The 17,565-nt window shown below is 52.0% G+C and overlaps 1 protein-coding gene across 4 annotated transcripts in view; it reads right to left on the reverse strand.

Moving 5' to 3' along the window:
* The window catches only part of GDPD5 (glycerophosphodiester phosphodiesterase domain containing 5), a 101,448-nt gene that overhangs the window by 76,950 nt on the left and 6,933 nt on the right, over positions 1–17,565 (reverse strand). The window contains exon 1 of one of the 4 annotated variants that reach the window (XM_063419302.1): positions 16,525–16,664. The exons of 2 other annotated variants lie outside the window; for them this stretch is intronic. The gene's annotated coding sequence lies outside the window, so the exon portion shown is untranslated. Of the gene's footprint in view, positions 1–15,495; positions 15,607–16,524; positions 16,665–17,565 lie in introns of those variants that run through there. One more of the 4 variants, XM_063419303.1, reaches the window with a different exon arrangement.

Raw genomic sequence — 17,565 nt, forward strand, 5'->3', positions numbered from 1 at the left:
AAATGCAATTATAGACAGAGCCATAAAACCCCGCTGCACTGGCCAGAAAATGCAATTTCTGTCCAAAGCCTGCTGCAAACCCTGATTATAGAGAGGGCTTTGTTCAGCCAGTCTCCTTCTTTTCCCTGAGGAAACCTGTATGTCAAAAGACCAATAAATGCTGGTAATTTATTACGTGGAAAGACAGAACTGAGACCTAAGCTGAGTTTATGTTTGAAATGGTCACAGAGCCCTGGGATGGCAAGTCAGAATTGTTGCTCTCTATTTATACACACATAAACACCCAGGGATGAAAGAATGTCAAGGAGAGAAGAATTATCAGCACCATGGGAGCACTGAGCAGAAAAATGTGGTTCAGATTTAAAGGTTGTTCAGAGATTGTACTGCAAGAAAATAAAAAAATCAATGAAAAAAAAATATAAGGAACAAGATAATTTCCATTTGCAGTCTGTTTATCAGCACTGATTAGGGAAAGATTTGTTTTATCCTAAAGGAGAGCAGGTGAATCACTACAAGGCTTTAAAATTCTCCTCCACCATTCTCAGATGCCATACCCTGGGCTCTGGAAGCATGTGTGGTATAATTCTGGTGTTTGAATAAACAAGAAACACACAGGCAGCACTTGGGTTTCCTCCAGCCTCCCAAACTTCCAAGAGATCCCACAGCAGGCCCAGGCTGTGGGATCCTGTTCATCAGCACCTATGAAGACACCCAAAGCCCACCCTGCCAGGTGATTCCTCACTTCCCTCTGGCCTCTCCCTGGGCTTTGCAACATTCCAACACCTCCACACTAGCTCCCTTATCCTTGCCTTTTCTGGACAGCTGCAGGCAGGGAAACCTTCTCCAGCTCCACGGGATGCAGATTACAAACACCTCCCTCACCCTACAGAAAGAAAGAGCTGGAATATTAAATAAAACATCTAATCTTTCCCACAAAACCAGACTGCAAACAGCCTGAGGGTTTACACAAGTACCTGGGAAGTGGAAGAGGCTTTCAAACCTCTTTTCTTCCTCCCACATCCCAGGTGAACTTCCTGCCTTTACCATGAACAGATTTCCTCCACAACCCAAGAGGAAGGGAGCTCTCAGCTCCCGGATGGAGTCCCCAGGGACTTTAAGCCCCTGTTGCTTTGGGTTAGAAAGAAGGGGATGCTTGCAAGAGTTCCCAAGATGATCTGTCCCATCAGACACTTGGGCAGTGAAGAAATTAAACTCCACGTGGATTTTCTTAGGGTTGGAGGAGTTTAAGACACCCAACTTGTGCATAAAGAATGGGAGGTGAGGGAAAAAGTGTTTCATAAAGAGTTAAGGGCCTCCACTTCTGAGGAGACGGTGGGAGATGCACTGAGGAAAAAGTAAACACAATCACACCACAATCACTCAAAAGTTCTTTTCTTATAACAACACCTGCTCAGAACAGCCAGCGAGGCAGGCAAAGCCAAGATCACCCCGATCCTGCTCCACGAAAAAGTGGCAATTGCTGGTCCAGGGAAGGAAGTGATTTTTGTGCAGGAAATGTTGTGCCTGCTGGACAAAGCACTGCCAGAAGCTTGGGTCGTTCCGCCCTAGTTGGGTCCTCAAGCTTCTCTCCATAACTGAAGGCAGAGCTTTGACTGAAGACAGAGCTCTCCAGCTGCTGTGGAACTCTGCAAATTTCAGGAATACCAACAGCCCCCATCAGACTCAAAAAGGGAGCTGGAAATCAGAGCTACAAGCCCATCACAATGCGCCTCAAAAGGCTGGACACTTGTCCCTTCTTCCATGTCATACCTAGTCCTTCTTTCAGGCAGGGAAATAAGGCTTCAGAGCCATCCTTCCTTTTCTCCAAATTCCCCCAACTCGGCTGGGATCTTCTCCCAGCCTTTTCCAAAGACTGGAAATCTCACTGATGCACTGTTCTATCTGAATTCAGGCACTAATGCACACAGGCTGCCTTTGGGACTCCCCACAGCCTCTGCCAGGACTGGACAACCTTTTCCATGAAGGATTTTTTTTAAATCTCCAATCTACACCTCCCCTGGAGCAACCTGAGGCTGTTTCCTCTTGTTCACTATTTGTTACCCGGGAACAGACACTGATCTCCTTCCCCACTTAGGAGACAAAGGCACATAACCCTCCCATAACATTCTGAGGGAGATCAGGATGTAAATGAACTCTCCAGCATATTTGCTTCAATGTTAATTACCTGTGTCTCTTACAGACCTGGCAGTTTCAGGAGTCTGAACTGCCTCAGGTTTTAACAAGGAGGTCACTTCTGCATCTGCTAAGAAAGCTGGGTTTTGTTCCTCACCCAATTTAGCCTTGTTAGACTGAGAAATTAAGTCTTTTCACATAGCTAAGAGCAAGATGCTGTGCTATGGACACAGTGGAAGGGGAGGTTTTAAGTCATGACCCCCATTTTCCTTTCTGCATCCTTCTGAGACAGACTAACTCCATCCTCTGAAATTTTCACTAAACCAAGGAAGACCAATGACCTTTTTCTGCAGCCCCAAAGAGAGCAGATTCACCAAACAAGAGACAGTGGTTGTAGGGAATCATACAGCAACAACATTCCCCGTTTTGCCAGTTTAATCCCTCAGCAGCCTATTAGCATATCTCAGAACAGGCACCAGCCAAATATTAGATTTTCACTTGCACAGGACGATAATTATGACACCAAATTTTCCAAGAGTCAATGGAATAGTGTGAAACCCACCAAAAGTCTCAGGTTGGCTGCCTGTGAGCAGCTCTGTGTCCTACCAAGCACCAGAAATGCTGTGTTCAAGGCTCTGCCTTCGCTAGGCTTTCCTTAACCTACCCCAGAGGTTCATAATCACAAGAAATCTTCCCCCAGGAGGGTGCTGAGCCCTGGCACAGGGTGCCCAGAGAAGCTGTGGCTGCCCCTGGATCCCTGGCAGTGCCCAAGACCAGGCTGGACAGGGCTTGGAGCAGCCTGGGATAGTGAAAAGTGTCCCTGCCCATGGAAATGGATGAGCTTTAAGGTCTCTCCAAACCCAAACCTTTCAACGTGTTCCAAAAAAATAAAAAGCACTGCACAGTTGCACAAAGCAGGTTTGCCAAGAGGCCAAAGAGAGGAAGAAGTTAAAGCTGTGATTTATAAAGGTGGTGATTCATGTGCTGCAAACACACACTGGAAGGGGAGGAGGATAAACCAGCACCACCAGCCCAAGGCTGACACATCTCTGCCACATCTCTGCCACTGCCCTCCTGTCACCTCTGGGACAGGGACCCAACTGCACCGACAGACGGCGGGACGCCAGCCCGGCGTCTGCGGGCGTGCCAGCTCCGGTGATTAACTCCGGGATGTTAATTACAGCGTGTAAACAGTGCCCTCGGCTGACCCGCAGCCAGCTCAGGCTGCGCCCTCATGGCTGCACCATGTGCCAGCTCTGGCAGAGCCACTGCGGTGCCAGCACAGGGAATGGCATCACCACCCCTGGCACTCTGCATTCCTGCCCCACCTCCTCCACCCCACAGGGAAAAACCTCCCCAGTGCTGGAGCTCACTGAGCTTCTGTCACTATCAGCAAGCCCAGAGCGAAGCCTTGGGGCAGCCCAAACGCCCAGGGAGACCTTGAGGGACCCAGCCCAGTGCTTCCCAAGGTGCTGGGCATGGACGCACTGGGAAGGGCCCTGCAAGGCACAGCTGGGAGCAGTGCTGGATGGACAGCTGGACATGACCCTGCCACGGGCTCTGGCACCCAGAAACCTCCCTGCCCTGGGCTCAGGGGGATCCTGCCTCTCTGCCCAGGTGAGAGCCCACCTGCAGAGCTGCCCCAGCCCTGGGCCAGCAGCACAAGGACCTGGAGCTGCAGGAGAGAGCCCAGAGGAGGCCTCAGAACTGGAGCCCCTCTGCTCTGGAGCCAGGCTGGCAGAGCTGGGGGTGCTCACCTGGAGAGGAGAAGGCTCCAGGGAGAGCTCAGAGACCTTCCAGGGCCTAAAGGGGCTCCAGGAGAGCTGGAGAGGGACTGGGGACAGGGGATGGAGGGACAGGACACAGGGAATGGCTTCCCACTGCCACAGGGCAGGGCTGGATGGGATATTGGGAAGGAATTGTTCCCTGGGAGGGTGGGCAGGCCCTGGCACAGGGTGCCCAGAGCAGCTGTGGCTGCCCCTGGATCCCTGGCAGTGCCCAAGGCCAGGCTGGACAGGGCTTGGAGCAGCCTGGGACAGTGGAAGGTGTCCCTGCCATGGCAGGGGTGGGAACGGGTGATGTTTAAAGGCCCATTCCAGCCTAAAGTGTTCTGTTATTCTCTGACCCCTGAACCAATTCCAGTCCACAGAACCCACAGAAGGTGGTGCTTCACTCACCACAAGATTCCTGAGCACTGTCAGAGTTTCCTGTGCCACAAGAGCCCCACTGCTGGCAGGGACACACTTAACAAAAAGGACCCCTCAGGCAACAGCCTGCGAGGGCTGCCAGTCTGTGAGCAAGGCAGGCAGCACTGGCAGCTCAGCTCGTGTCACCATGACCTTCTGCTGCTCCAGGAGCAGCATTCCTCCAGAGGCACAGCCAGATAACACCGAGACAAGGGAGAAGTTATTCCTGACAAATGCTCGCTAAACGCCTTTGCTGGCTGCAATCCTCCCCAAATTCTTTTTGGTTTGTAATCCAAATTCCCCATGGGAGAGCAGATCCCACCAGCCCAGGAGATGCCTGACTCTGGCAGTGAATAAACCAATGTGCAGTTTTACAGCCACACTCTGAGCCTTCCCACCAAAGGGAAAGCAACCAAACACTCTCCTGTCTCCCAGGAAGTTTGTCCCCATGTCAGCTCTCCTCCCAGCCTATCTGTGGGCAGCATTTAAAACACGTGAAAAGCCCTGTTTCATGTTAAATTCATAACCAGGAGGGCAGGGACACTGAGAGAGGACGTGGAGCAGGGTCAGGATGCCCAGGCTGCTTTTTGAGCTGCAAACACTTGGAGGAGCAGGTGGCCCTGAGTGTGGAGAGCTGGTGGGGACGGGTGGAGTATTCCACGTGTGGCATGAGGCATCCCTGCCACCCATCCCAAAGGGTGGGGAGGTCTCAGGGGCAAAATGACAGAATAATGGCGTGCTTGGGGTGGGAAGGGACCTCAAAGCTCGTCCAGTCCCACCCCTGCCATGGGCAGGAACACCTTCCACTGTGCCACACTGCTCCAAGCTCCATCCAGCTTGTGCCAGCACAAGACATCACAGCCAAACCTGTCTGAGCTCAGCTCAGACCATGGGTCCTTCCCAGTTCAGGATATTCTGTGAACATTTCAGAGGTGCTACCAGCACACCTGTGGGCTTCTTAAGCACCCCTCCCCTTCCAAAAGTTCAGTTTAAAAACTGTTTTCCCCATGATCTCCCCACAGGATGCACTGAGCTCCCCTCAGGTCAAACATGCTGGGCACAGTTAAGGGGCCTGGGGTTTATCTTAAAGCTTCCTGTCCTCAGCAAGGCAGGCTCCACTCTCCAGACCCTGCATTGGTGTGGACCAGCCAGAGCAGCACAGCCAGGCCACCCCCAGCTGTCACCTGGCTGGTGCCAGCACTCTGCAGGGGACAGCAAAGGACAGGGATGCCCCTGGTTCAGGAGCCTGTGCCCGAGGTACCTGTGGCCTTGGGCAGCACTCTAGGATCTGCGCCAACTGCTTCAGAACACAAAGCTTAAAAAAGAAATAAAAAGCAAAGCACAGAGTAAGAATTTGGGGGTCATTTTTAGCAATGGGAAGATTTCAGTTCTCCCTCAGCACCCCCACAGGCGGCCGTGTTCACCCGTGGCTAATCTCTGCTCAGACACTCTCTGGTGACACTGATTGTGAATCCAGGGATTAGAGGGGGTCATCCAGAGGGCCAAGGGCAGCCTGAGCACACAGGAGCTGGACCACAGCCACTGCAGCCCCAGGGACCTGTCCCACCCACGGAATTCAGTCCCCATCCCAAGGGTGTGACAAAGGCTCCCCACGGCTCCTGCATCACCGAGCTGAGGCTGGCACTCTGGCCATGGCCTGCCTGGGGACCAAACCAGGGTTTGGGGACAGGGACAGGAGCCAAAAACTCCCCACCAGGGGCAAGGAGCCTCTTGGAGTCTTCACATGGTTCCACTAAGAGCAGCAGGTCCAACCCCACACAGCTCCACGGCATAAACCTTGGTAACAATCACAATCTTTTAGAGCCTAAAGGATTCCACAAAGGAAGACCCAAGTTTCCTAGACTTTTAATGGGTATCTACTTTTAAGAGCAAATTCCACTAAGATTTATTGCAAAAATAAGGAAAAAAAAAAGTTGTATTTGAACAGAATCATTAAGGTTGGGAAAGGCCTCTAAGAATGAGTCCAACTATTAACCAGCACCAGAGAGTGCCCATGTACCACCCATCCCACACACATTCTGAGCATTTCCACAGGCTGTGACTCCACCATTCCCCTAATTCAGCCTCCCCCAATGCCCAACCAATCCTCTAGGGAAGGAATTTTTCCTCACATCCATCCAACCCAAACTTCCCCCAGCACTTCCTCCCATCCTGTCACTTGTTATGTTTGGGGCACGAGAATCACACAGCCAGTGTGAGAGGTCTCAAAGCAACTGGAGGCTGGAAATGTTTATCTGTGAACTCTGTTCCTCTGCTCTGCCTCTGGATCAGCTCTGCATCGAGGACTTCCCAAAAGTCCCTTCCCTGGGGCCCAAACTCTGGGGCAAGAAAATAGAGAAGACGCAAGAGGAGTGCAAACAACTTCTGCAGAGTCAGCAGCGAGTTCTGGCAGCCAAACCCACGGATTTGTTTTCTTGTGAGGAATTGGGAAGGAAGGAAGACGAGGAGTGCTTCAGAAAGTTAGCACTGCCACAGCTGCCTCTGTGGAGCACTGCTGATCCAAAGCAGGCTCCAGCAATCCAGGGCTGCTGCAGATTACACAGCACCTGGGCTTGCAGATTTATTTGCCATTTCTGGACATTTCCAGTGATGTTATCCCTTGGACAGAAGCTGATGTGTAGCTGCAGTGCAGAGAAGAGTATTCAGTACTCCACAGGACTTGTCCCAGATTTCTGCCACCTCCCTCCAGCAAGGAATGCCACAGGGAACATCACTGTGGGAGCCGTGGTCTCCCGAGAGGAGGGAGGGAGGAACCTCACCCTGCTTCCCAGGAGTCAGCCAAGAGCCCCAGATCCTCTGCCTGCCCAGCACCAGGTCAGCACCTGAGAGTTTGGCTCCCTGCTAAAGAGAGACTCACCATTCCCTCCAGATCTCCCTCAGAACTGCTCCCAGAAGCAATTTCTTTATTTATTATCTTAATTATAAGCAATGGTAAGGAAGCACAGAGAACAACCCAACAGTTCTGCTGCAGCAGCCACCACAATCCCAGCTCCCACAGCCTCCCCATCACTCCTGTGCCTCCCACAAAGAGCTCTCAGTGCAAAAAGTCCTTTGTGCAGCCACTCTTGTCCCCCTGGGACAGCATCAGGCTGTTTGGACACTGCCTGTGGGAACAGTGGCTAAAAATACAGCTGGCCTTGGACCAGCTGCAGGTAAAGCCTGGGTGGCTGGGATGCAGCAAGGACAGATGCTCAGACCACACTGGGTTAGGGTTTTATCATCTGTCAGGTCAGCAAACAGCAGCACTTGCAGGCAGCTCTCCAGTCAGTAATCATTTCAGGGATTACCTGCAGTTCCTAACCACAGGCTGTGAAAAGGGCACAGACAGGAGGGGTTTTTCAGACTGCCATGCAAGGAGGTCCTTCACCACTGCCCAAGGGAACGAGGCTCTCAGTATCCACCACAGGCTTCTGTTCTATCCTCGAGTCCCAGGCTTCCGTCAAAGCACCTCTCACAAGTTCAGACTGTTAATGACTGTGTTCACACTGGGTGTTGGCCTTATCTACAGGATGACTGTCCCGGCTCTGCTGAAGCCTGACATAATCCCTTCAAACAGGTTCTCACCAACTCCTGTTTCACTAGGCCACGAGATTCCCACCTAAGAGGAGAGGGCAGAACCCCCAGCCTGCTGCTGCCTTTCCCAGTCCACTCCATCAGCCATCCAAAGCCTCTCATGGAATATTCACCCAGCGGCCTCTCCCTTCCTCCCCGGCACGAACCACCCACAGCTCCCTGCAGGAAGCTCCTCTGATAAAAGCTGGAAGGACCTGGAAATTCTTATCTGGAGTCTGGGGGATATTTTCCAAAAGGAACAGGTCACAGTTAGAACCGGGTGGTTCCTTACATCCTTAAGCCTGGAATATCCAATGGCTTGTTATTTCTGCGTGTGGCACATGGAAATGTTCAGTTCTAACTTAATCCATGTGCCCACAGTGAAGTCTGAGTGAAGAGATCATCATCTCTCCCACACTGCTCTGTCTAGGCCTGGCTTAGGACAGATCTTCCCTGGAAATGTTCCTGAAGGACAAATCCAACCTTATCTCTTGATGACTCCCAGGATTGGGCAGCCACAGCTCCTCTGCACAACCTGTGCCAGGTCCCAAACACTGTCTTGGGATTCTTGGGCATTGAAAAATAAAATCAGTTTAAAAAAACCAAATTTTGCCTCCCCAAGTGGATGCATTTGAAAAGGTTTGAGATCAGGCTGGTCACAAAAAGACTTTTTCCCCTAAGGAAGAAACTGGCTCTCCTACAAGGAACCTACATGGACTCAAGGGATGAAACCTAGAAAGTCTGTTAGACTCTGCAGCCCCAGGTCTCTGGGAGTAGAACCAGGAATCACTGGGGTTGGAAAAGTTCAGAAAATCACAGATCCCTCCAGGATCCATGGAGTCATTAACCCAGCCCTGCCAAGTTCAAGGGTGAAGGTAGGAGCTGCTCTGACACTGAATTCCCTCCATCAGCACTAAAACATCTGGTTTTGGCCACCCTGTGCTGAGGATGTGGGCAGAAATCACAAAGAACAACAAGAGAGCCGAGCAGCACAAAGGAAGGCAAAGCAGAGACTAAACCTGAGCCCATCCATCATCATCAGGGAGCGCTTCCCACGATGGAGAGGAAGGGGAAGGAAGAGAGGCAGCCACGGGGAACAATTGCTCCAAGGAAGGGGAAGCAGCATTGTTTGAGAGATTCAACAGAAAAGCATATTAACCAATCCCCCATCCCTCAAAAAAAGGAAAGAAAAAACATTCCCATGGTCTTTGGGAAGGCTCAGCCCCACCTTGACATCACACCTCACTGTGAGCCAGAAGGGAAGAGAAGCTGCTTTGTTTGATTTTTTTCCCCCCAAGCTGCATTACCAGCCCTTTTCCCCAGGAAGGAAACCTTCCCCACTCCCCTTCCCCTCCAATCCGCAAAGGCTGAGCCTTATTCCAGCTCCCCAGGAGCCCTGACAGCGCAAGGAAACGGGAGCAGAATGCAACAGCTCCCTGCTGGGCCAGGAATTCAGATCCTGGGATAGCAGGATTCCTGGAAGCCTTGCAGGAGCTTCCATGGGAGAGCAAGCAGACTCAACATGGCCCTTCCCCTGAGACAACCCCTCTCTGTGCAGCAGGGGAGACCTGAGGGACAGGTGGGAGACAGGGCTGTGCACATCCTATGTGGAAGGGATCAAACTCCTCGCTCCATCTCCTTGTCTCCAAGCTTCCCTGCTGTGACATGACTGCAGCTGAATTTTGTTTCACTTAAGCCTTTCCCAAAATACCTGCGCTCCTCTGAGGTATTTCCTCCTCTCCTCAGAAGCTCTGCAGAAATTAAATCCTATTAGTGCACGAGTCTCATGCAGTAACTGTGACATTCTGGGGATTTTCACTGGCAGGCTCAGCAAAAACCTTACCAGAGGAGAAGTCCTTCAAATGCCAGACATCCCAGACATCTGAGGCCTCAAGGCTTCTTTCTGTGCACAGGATTTGGTGCTAATCCCAAAGCTCCCCAGCCCTTCGCTGCTGGATCTCAGCTCTGTGCTCTGCCCTGTCCCAGCCTCCTGCAGAGCAGCTTCCCCACCTTGGATCACTCATGTCCCATCCCTGGAAGTGCCCAAGGCCAGGCTGGACAGGGCTTGGAGCAACCTGGACTAGGAAGGTGTCCCTGTGTCCCTACTCAAGGCAGGGGTGGCACTGGATGATCTCCAAGGTCCCTCCCACCTAAATCAATCTGTGTCCAAGGACAAATCCAACCTTATCCCAAATCCATGACTCCCAGTGCCTTAAAGCAGAGGATTTAAAGGGATCTCAAATGCTGCAGGAGCCTCCAAGTTCTTCTCCATCTGCTTGTCTTAGTGCTGGAAACACCAAACCTTTGCAAAGGGGACACATCTGCTGATCACCATCAGGCCCCGTCACCTTCAAACCTTTCCCTGTTTGCACACACATGTGCTTCAGTGCTACAGCAGCAGCAGGGCAGACCCCGCTCCTTCCTTCAGGACATCTCCTGACAAGTTCCTGGAGACGCTCCGGAAATGGGATTTCCTCCACCAGGCACCCCCTGAGCGGATTTACCTGGCCCATCAAGGGGAGGGACGTGCCCGAGGCAAGGATGTCACCCAGTCCCACTCCCTGCTCTCAGGTTAGGAAGGCTGACAGCCACACCCTGAAAAGCAAAATCACCTCTGCCATTCTCCCCCACTCCTTTCCCTGCAGCTCTCCACTGGCACCTCCCCAGAGCCAGAGCCCGGTTTCCAGGGAACGTTTTCCACCCAAACGTTCCTCAGGGAAGCAGCAGCACGTGATTCAGCTCTGCCATCTGCTTTCCAAGGGGGCTTTCTCCTCTGGAAGCTCACAGTTAAAAGAACCAACCAAACAAAAAGCACCCCCAAAACAACAAGGCCTCACTTCCTTAACCATAATAGGAAGCCCTGCAATAACTTTGGGGAGCTGAAGTCTTTAGAGGGCTGATATTTTCTGTCCATTATCTGAGACATCTTCCTAGGCTTCATTAGGCACATCACAAATTTACTTTTGTCGCTGGAAGTACAGATGGCATTTGAGCTCAAGATTAGGATCTCATTTCCTTCCTCTAAAGCAAAAGGCAAACATGAGCAAGGACTGCTGGGGTTAACCTTCAATTATTGCACAAGAATTCCCATGGAATGGGAAGTCAATGGAAGCACAAACGCAGCCCATGGCTCGAAGACAACCAATGCTGAATTTAACCCCATCCCAAAAGGAATTGATAAATGAAATTGAGGCTTTGGGACAGGTTTGAGGCAGGCAGGTTTTGAAGCCAAGTGTTATGCATGGGGGGTGAGCACATGGCAGGGGAAGAGGGAACCTCTTCAGGTTCTCACCCCTCAGATCCCAAATCACACCTGAGCTGTGACATTCCCTCTCCCAGAGAAGCCCCCAGCCATGGGCTCTGTCACCAGGCCACCACAAGAGGCTTTATCACACCTTGCTTAGCACCTTCCCAAGAAAAAACCTGGACAAAACACATCCAAGTGAGGGGGTTTTTCTCATGGCCAAGCTTCCCAAGAGTGGGAACAATCTCTCCACAGAGCTCAGTTCAGGCTGTGGCACCTTTCCACTTCCCCTGCCGTAAAACTGAGTTATTCTGGGCTCAGACCTGACACCAAGTCCAACTCCATCTGTTTCCACCACGATGAAGATTGCTGTGAGGCTGCTCTGCTGAGTGCCCTGGCTCCCAGCTCAGCTCTCCCACAGCAGGGAGCTGTGTGCTGCCAGAATCAGTGCCTGCTCTGCTCAGGGTTTATTCTGGGCTGGGTAAAGGCAGTGCCTTTGTGCCTTTTCAGTGCTGGGCACAGCATCAGTAAGAGAAGGGTCTGGAGTAAGCAGAAAAGCACAACCACGACAGGAAAATCTCCGGAGGACTGCTCTTTCCAAAGCCATTCTTTGCCACATGGAAGTTCCACAAGTGGCAGCAGAGTCAGAGAAGCAGCCCACCCACAGAATTTAATTCAGAGCTTGTTTTAAATCAAACTGTTAAAAAAAAAAAACAAAAAAAACAACACCAACCCACAAATTACCAAGAGGTGCAACCGCAGGACAGGAAAGCAAACACCACAGCAGCATTGCCTTTACACCCAGCAAGAAAGAGGATGGAAAAGGCTCAAGGGCTGTCTGTATTTCTGCAAGCAGAGAGGTTTCGGAAGGGCTGCTGAGCTGGAGGAGCAGAGGAAGCCCAGCAGCAGCACCGCAGGTGGGCAGGCAGGGAAGCAGGAGAGGGATTTGCTCCAGCAACACAAATTACAGCGATCAGGGCTTGGGTGACAAATCCATTTGTGCTGGATAGATCAGGACAGCCAAGCCAAGCTCGCCCATGGCCAAAACCAGCCCCAGCAGGTCCAGGGCTCCCTGCAGAGCCACTGCACCGAGTGACAGCTTGGATGTGACGTGTCACTGTCACAGCACCTTCCTCAGCCCTGCCTGCCAGCACTGTGTGCAAGTTCTGCTGCACCCTCAGCTTCTTCAGAGCCCAAATAACCACTGACATTTCCAGAAATGCTGTCAGAACCCCCACTTGGGCAGCCTCCCATCCATACACTGCCTGTGGGCTGGGCAGAATCCTCACCTCTGCTCTGGAGCCAGGCTGGGAGAGCTGGGGGTGCTCACCTGGAGAGGAGAAGGCTCCAGGGAGAGCTCAGAGCCCTTGCAGGGCCTGAAGGGGCTTCAGGAGAGCTGGAGAGGGACTGGGAACAGGGGATGCAGGGACAGGACACAGGGAATGGCTTCCCACTGGGTGGAGGTCAGGAGCTCGCTGGACCAGCAGTGCAAGGTCCTGCACTGCCAGAAGAACATCAGCCTGAGTGACACACACAGAGTTCTGTCACTGCTGTCCCCAGCCTGGCAGCAAATAAACCCACACCACAGGGAAGCCCTTTGGGAGATGACATCTCATGAGAAAAGTTACTTTTTTCCCACCTCTTAGTCTGGATGGACAGAATACCTTGGGGACAGTGGATATTCCCTCAGGGATTGGACCCACCAGCCTTGAGCCACAGAACAGCCCCAAACTCTCTCCTACCAAACCAGTTTTCACTTTATTCTGTGGGTTGTTTCACCCCATAACAGCTCACAGGCTGTCCTAAGGAGACCCACACTCAGTCTGGAAATGCCCATTTCTGCCAGCAGTATTTCAGCAAGCTGAGAGATGCTGCTGGAAGCCTCCCCCGCTGTTCCACCCCCGGAGGGAGATGATTCCTGAGAACCAGCGGCTCTCCCGTGCCCAGCACCCCCCTCAGGGGAAAGAGCCACTTCCACGTGGAAAGCAAGGAGCCAACACATTCCCTGCTCCCCTCCTCCCAGTCCATCCCCAGAGCCACTCCCGGATTCTCTGGGAGCAGCACAGGCGGGTCCAGCTGCCAGACACCTCCACCTGCCAATGGCCCTCAGGGAAAAGCGGCCAAAAATAACTCAGACACCTCTAGGCAGCCCCACAGAGCCGGGATTTGACTCCTGTCCCGTTCATCCAGGGGATAAACACCTCCTCAATCACTGCAAGCAGGGAGCAGGGAGTGCCTTTGGAGAGCTCTGCTGCGTCCCCAGGCCAAGCCCAGGGCACCAGAGTGCACTGAGCCAGCAGGATGGACAAAAACAACGCCCAGGGAACGGGGCTGAGTTGCAGAACAGTACAGGAGAATTTTCCCCTGGCCACCTCCACACGCCGGTGGTCCCAAAGATGAGCTGAGATTGTTGGCTCAGGCTGAACTGGGCAGAGCCAAATCCCTCCCCCTGTAGAGCTCCCAGGGCTATTTTGGGCAGGTTGTGTCCAAAGCTGAAGGTGTTTCTGGTATCTGCTTAACGTCCATCGCAGCAGGGAAATAAACAATAAATAATCACAAAGCAAGGGCTCGTCCTTTGGCTTTTGCACAGGAGAAGAACTGCTAGAAAGGAAAAGGGAAGGGGAAAAACTACTTCAGAGCCTATTTCCCATTCTATTTCCTCAAGTGGGCTTGTGTCACTGCTCATGGAAAGGAGTGACATTAAGCTGAGGTTACAATTAAAAGAGAGCAAAAATTATGTAGTAAAATGCTGGAGCCAGGCAAAGGCTCCCATCCAACATTTCCCAGACCCTCTCTCCCACCTCAGCCTGCACCACTCCCTAAAAATCTCACAGCCAAGGAGGTTCTATCAGAAGGCAAAGAGCAGCAGCCACAAAGGTGGATTAATGGAACAAACCTCAGGGAAGAAATCCACCCCCATGTCTGCCTTTCTACAGCACCCAAGTGTTCACACCCTCACCTTCCCCACTGAGGCAGTGCCACAGCCTTTATTTTGCAGTCACTAGAAAAAAACCCCATTTTCTTGGCCAAAACCACTGATGTCTGTGAGGAGAAGAGGGATGATCCCACATCCTTTCAATATCTGACACCTGTCCTTTCAGAGTCATCACCAGAGCGCCACCCTAAGTTATGCCACATTATCTGAGGATAAATAACCAACAAATGATCTCTTTGTGGTGTTCCAGGGTTTCTCCATTGGAAAGGCAGGATAAAAAGCTCAGTCCTCCCCTGTTCCCATGGAGAAACAGGAGGGAGAGGCACAAGCAAGAGCAAAACCCTCAGAGCTCCAGGATGACCATGGCAGACAGGTCATCATTAGATTTTTCATTGTTTTAGAGTTCTCTAAAAGACAGACAAGTGGCAACCTTTTTTTTTTTTTTTTTTTTTTTTTTGGTCACATTGTAAAAGATGGGCAAAATGAAAAGACCAGGCTCTGCAGCAGGTTTCAGCTCTGGAGCAAGACAAATATTTCAATAAAGCCCTCCTTTTGCATGGCAGGGAGAGAATTTATTACTGCTGGGACACAGGACTTTCCCCACAGGCTGCCTTCCCAAATTCCCAAGCCTCCCACTTGGCAGAGAGCCCTGGGGGAAATCCAGACACCTCAGCAGTCCCTGTACATCCACTCGCAGCATAATTTATCTCCAAGCTCAGCCACTTGCAGCAGTATTTATTTTTTTAACACCAGCTCCAGTGCCTCAGCCCAGTGCCTGTGCTCGACAGCTCTGCCATTTAGCAAGCACTAAACCTGATGGGGCATGAGACAGAACAGGGTTTTCCTCACAGCCCTGTCCAAGAGCTGCCTCTGCACAGCTGACAGCCACAAGTCTTTTAGGCAGTATTTATTTCATCCCTTTCCTCCACAGAAAAAAAAAGACACAAAAACAAAACAAAATTCGGAATTTTGCCTTTGCTCCGAAGTCTTTTGGAATCAAATATATGGGGTCAGTCGCCAAATGTGGCCAATTTGGGAGCAAAATGTCTCATAGGCTTCAGGCAATGCTGAAACACAGCAGTAAGCTTTAGGGTGGCCAGGCAAAAGCAAGCAGGAGAAGACAGACTGCAGGCTGCCCCACTGCTGTACTGCACTTCCAGCTTGAAGCAGAAACCCCTTCTGAAAGGGAGGAATGGGGTCAGGGATCCAGTTTCCATGCCAAAAGGAGATCTGAAGTTACTGCATCCCCTTCCCTCCAAGGGCTGGTTGGTGTTTCCTGACTGAGAGAAAACTGTCAGTGCCTCAAGCCCGAGGGCTTGGAGCTGTGAGAAGCACAAGGACGCTCTCTCTCCCCACCTTCACAGTCAATTCACATACAACAATCAGCACATCAAGTCTGGGAGAAATCAGATGGCTTTCCCTACCTGAGGCACTGGAATTGCACAGCCCCAGAACTCCCATTCCCACTGACTTTAGCTCTGGCTCTCTGGGATTAGGTTGCTCTGACAAAGCCCAGTCAGAAGCACCCGAGGCTGATAAAGCCCATTAGCTGCTCACACAGCTGAGCAGCAGTAGCTGCTAGCTGGAAAAATTTGGAATAATTTGGGAGCTCCACGGTCAGGCTGACCTTGGGCACAGCAGCCAGCATTTGCTCCCACTTTTGTCCAAACCCATCTCCCCCAACAGCTCTAGCCACCTGCAGCACAGCCAGGGCTGATTTTCCTGCCCAGCTCAGGCAGCCTAAAGTCTGGAGTGTGGCTTTGGGAGGGACAGGACATGGGGAAAGCTTTCCCACTGCCAGAGGGCAGGGGTGGATGGGATTTTGGGAAGGAATTGTTCCCTGGGAGGGTGGTGAGCCCTGCCCAGAGCAGCTGTGACTGCCCCTGGATCCCTGGCAGTGCCCAAGGCCAAGCAATGCTCCACCACATTACCCTTTGCCAGCTCCAATCCAATGTTTTCCCACCCTTCCAGAGGTCAGAGCCCTGAGGAGCACCAGGATGACGCAGGAAATCTGTGCTCCCTGCACTGGTGTGCAATGGCTGCACAAACCCCCCAGGATTTCCTTCTCCGAGCAAAGAGCAGCCCGGAGAGATGCAAGAATCCCTACAGTTAACTCCCAGCATCATTAAGTTTGGAAATCACCTCTAAGAGCTTCAAGTCCACCCAGTAACCTGCCTCTGCCGGGTCCAGCACTAAACTATGTCCCCAAGGGCCACATCTGACCCTCTTTTTGGAGACTGAACCCCTCCAGCCTGCTCAATCCACGTGGAGAGCAGCCACCACCTCACTCCCCCCACACAGAGCACACCACAGCCAGGCACTGCCCTTCAGACTCACAGCCACTTCACACACCTTGAGCCCAACATTTAAATTTAAACAAAACAAACAAAAACAAACAAACAAACAAAAACAACCAAAAAGTTTTTTAAAAAGCACATTGGAGAGAGACTTACAGAGCAGCAGCACTGCCAGCACAATTCCTGGCTGGATGTCCTGTGCTGAGGGACCCAGAGCAGCCTCATCCCTGAAGCCCTGCTGATACTCAGGTTTAATAGTGCTGATAAGCCCGAGCTGGAACAGCTCTTACGCACTGCAGGTTTTATCTGTGGCACAGCACACTTGTTACAGACCCTCTCTTATCAGCACTGCAAATATCAGCTGAGATAAGGGAGGCACATAATGCCTGGGAAGGTGCAGAGCCTGGGGCAGGCACGTTGGGGTTCGGCTCCCTTGGCCTTGTCTGCTCCCCGTGACCTCGAGGGCTCCCTGCTCCTCACCCCACAGCTCCACACCCAGCCCCAAACTGCTCCAGGACAGGGGCAGAGCAGACCTCAAGCCAGCCCTTCAGCTCTGTCCCTGCAGATGAGCTGCAGAGTCCGGGGAAATGAGGAAAAGCCATTATTTCCCCTGAGCTGGGAGAGAAGAAGCCAAGAGAGCAAAGTGATTTCCTTACGGGTCCAACACAACTCAATAGAACCAATAACCCCAGAAACCTGGATTTAAGGACTCTCATGAGAGAAGGGGTTTGACAGGGTGAGCTGATCCCTTCAGAAACGTAGAGGACTCAAAAATTTAAGCTTATTGTGCTGTTAGAAGTGGATCTGTATCTGTTCATTACAGAGCAGCTCTAGAAGTCTGGACACCAGGTTAGAGCTTCCCAGCAAGTCCCCAGGCTTCCCTCCTGCCCCACATTTCCCCTGGCACCCTGGGATGTTTTATCACATCCAGCAGATCAGCCCCAGGAGGGCTTTCCAGGCCAGCAGGAGCCTTGGCTTCCAGGTAACACCCCATCTTGCCATGAGCAAGCCAACCCTTCTCCTCACACCTCTGACCAGCAGGGACCATCCAAAGGAGCCAGCCCCCTGCTCTGGTGACAAGGGGACAGAGAATCAGCATCCCTAAGGCAGAGATGCCCTTCACAGGGCCAGTGCAGAATGATTCTGCCCAGCTCCTGAGACTCAGCCAAGCACAGGGCACAGTCTGAGCCCTTAACC

The sequence above is a fragment of the Prinia subflava genome, chromosome 25, assembly GCF_021018805.1.
Source record: "Prinia subflava isolate CZ2003 ecotype Zambia chromosome 25, Cam_Psub_1.2, whole genome shotgun sequence".
In the NCBI taxonomy this organism is placed as follows: Eukaryota; Metazoa; Chordata; class Aves; order Passeriformes; family Cisticolidae; genus Prinia; species Prinia subflava.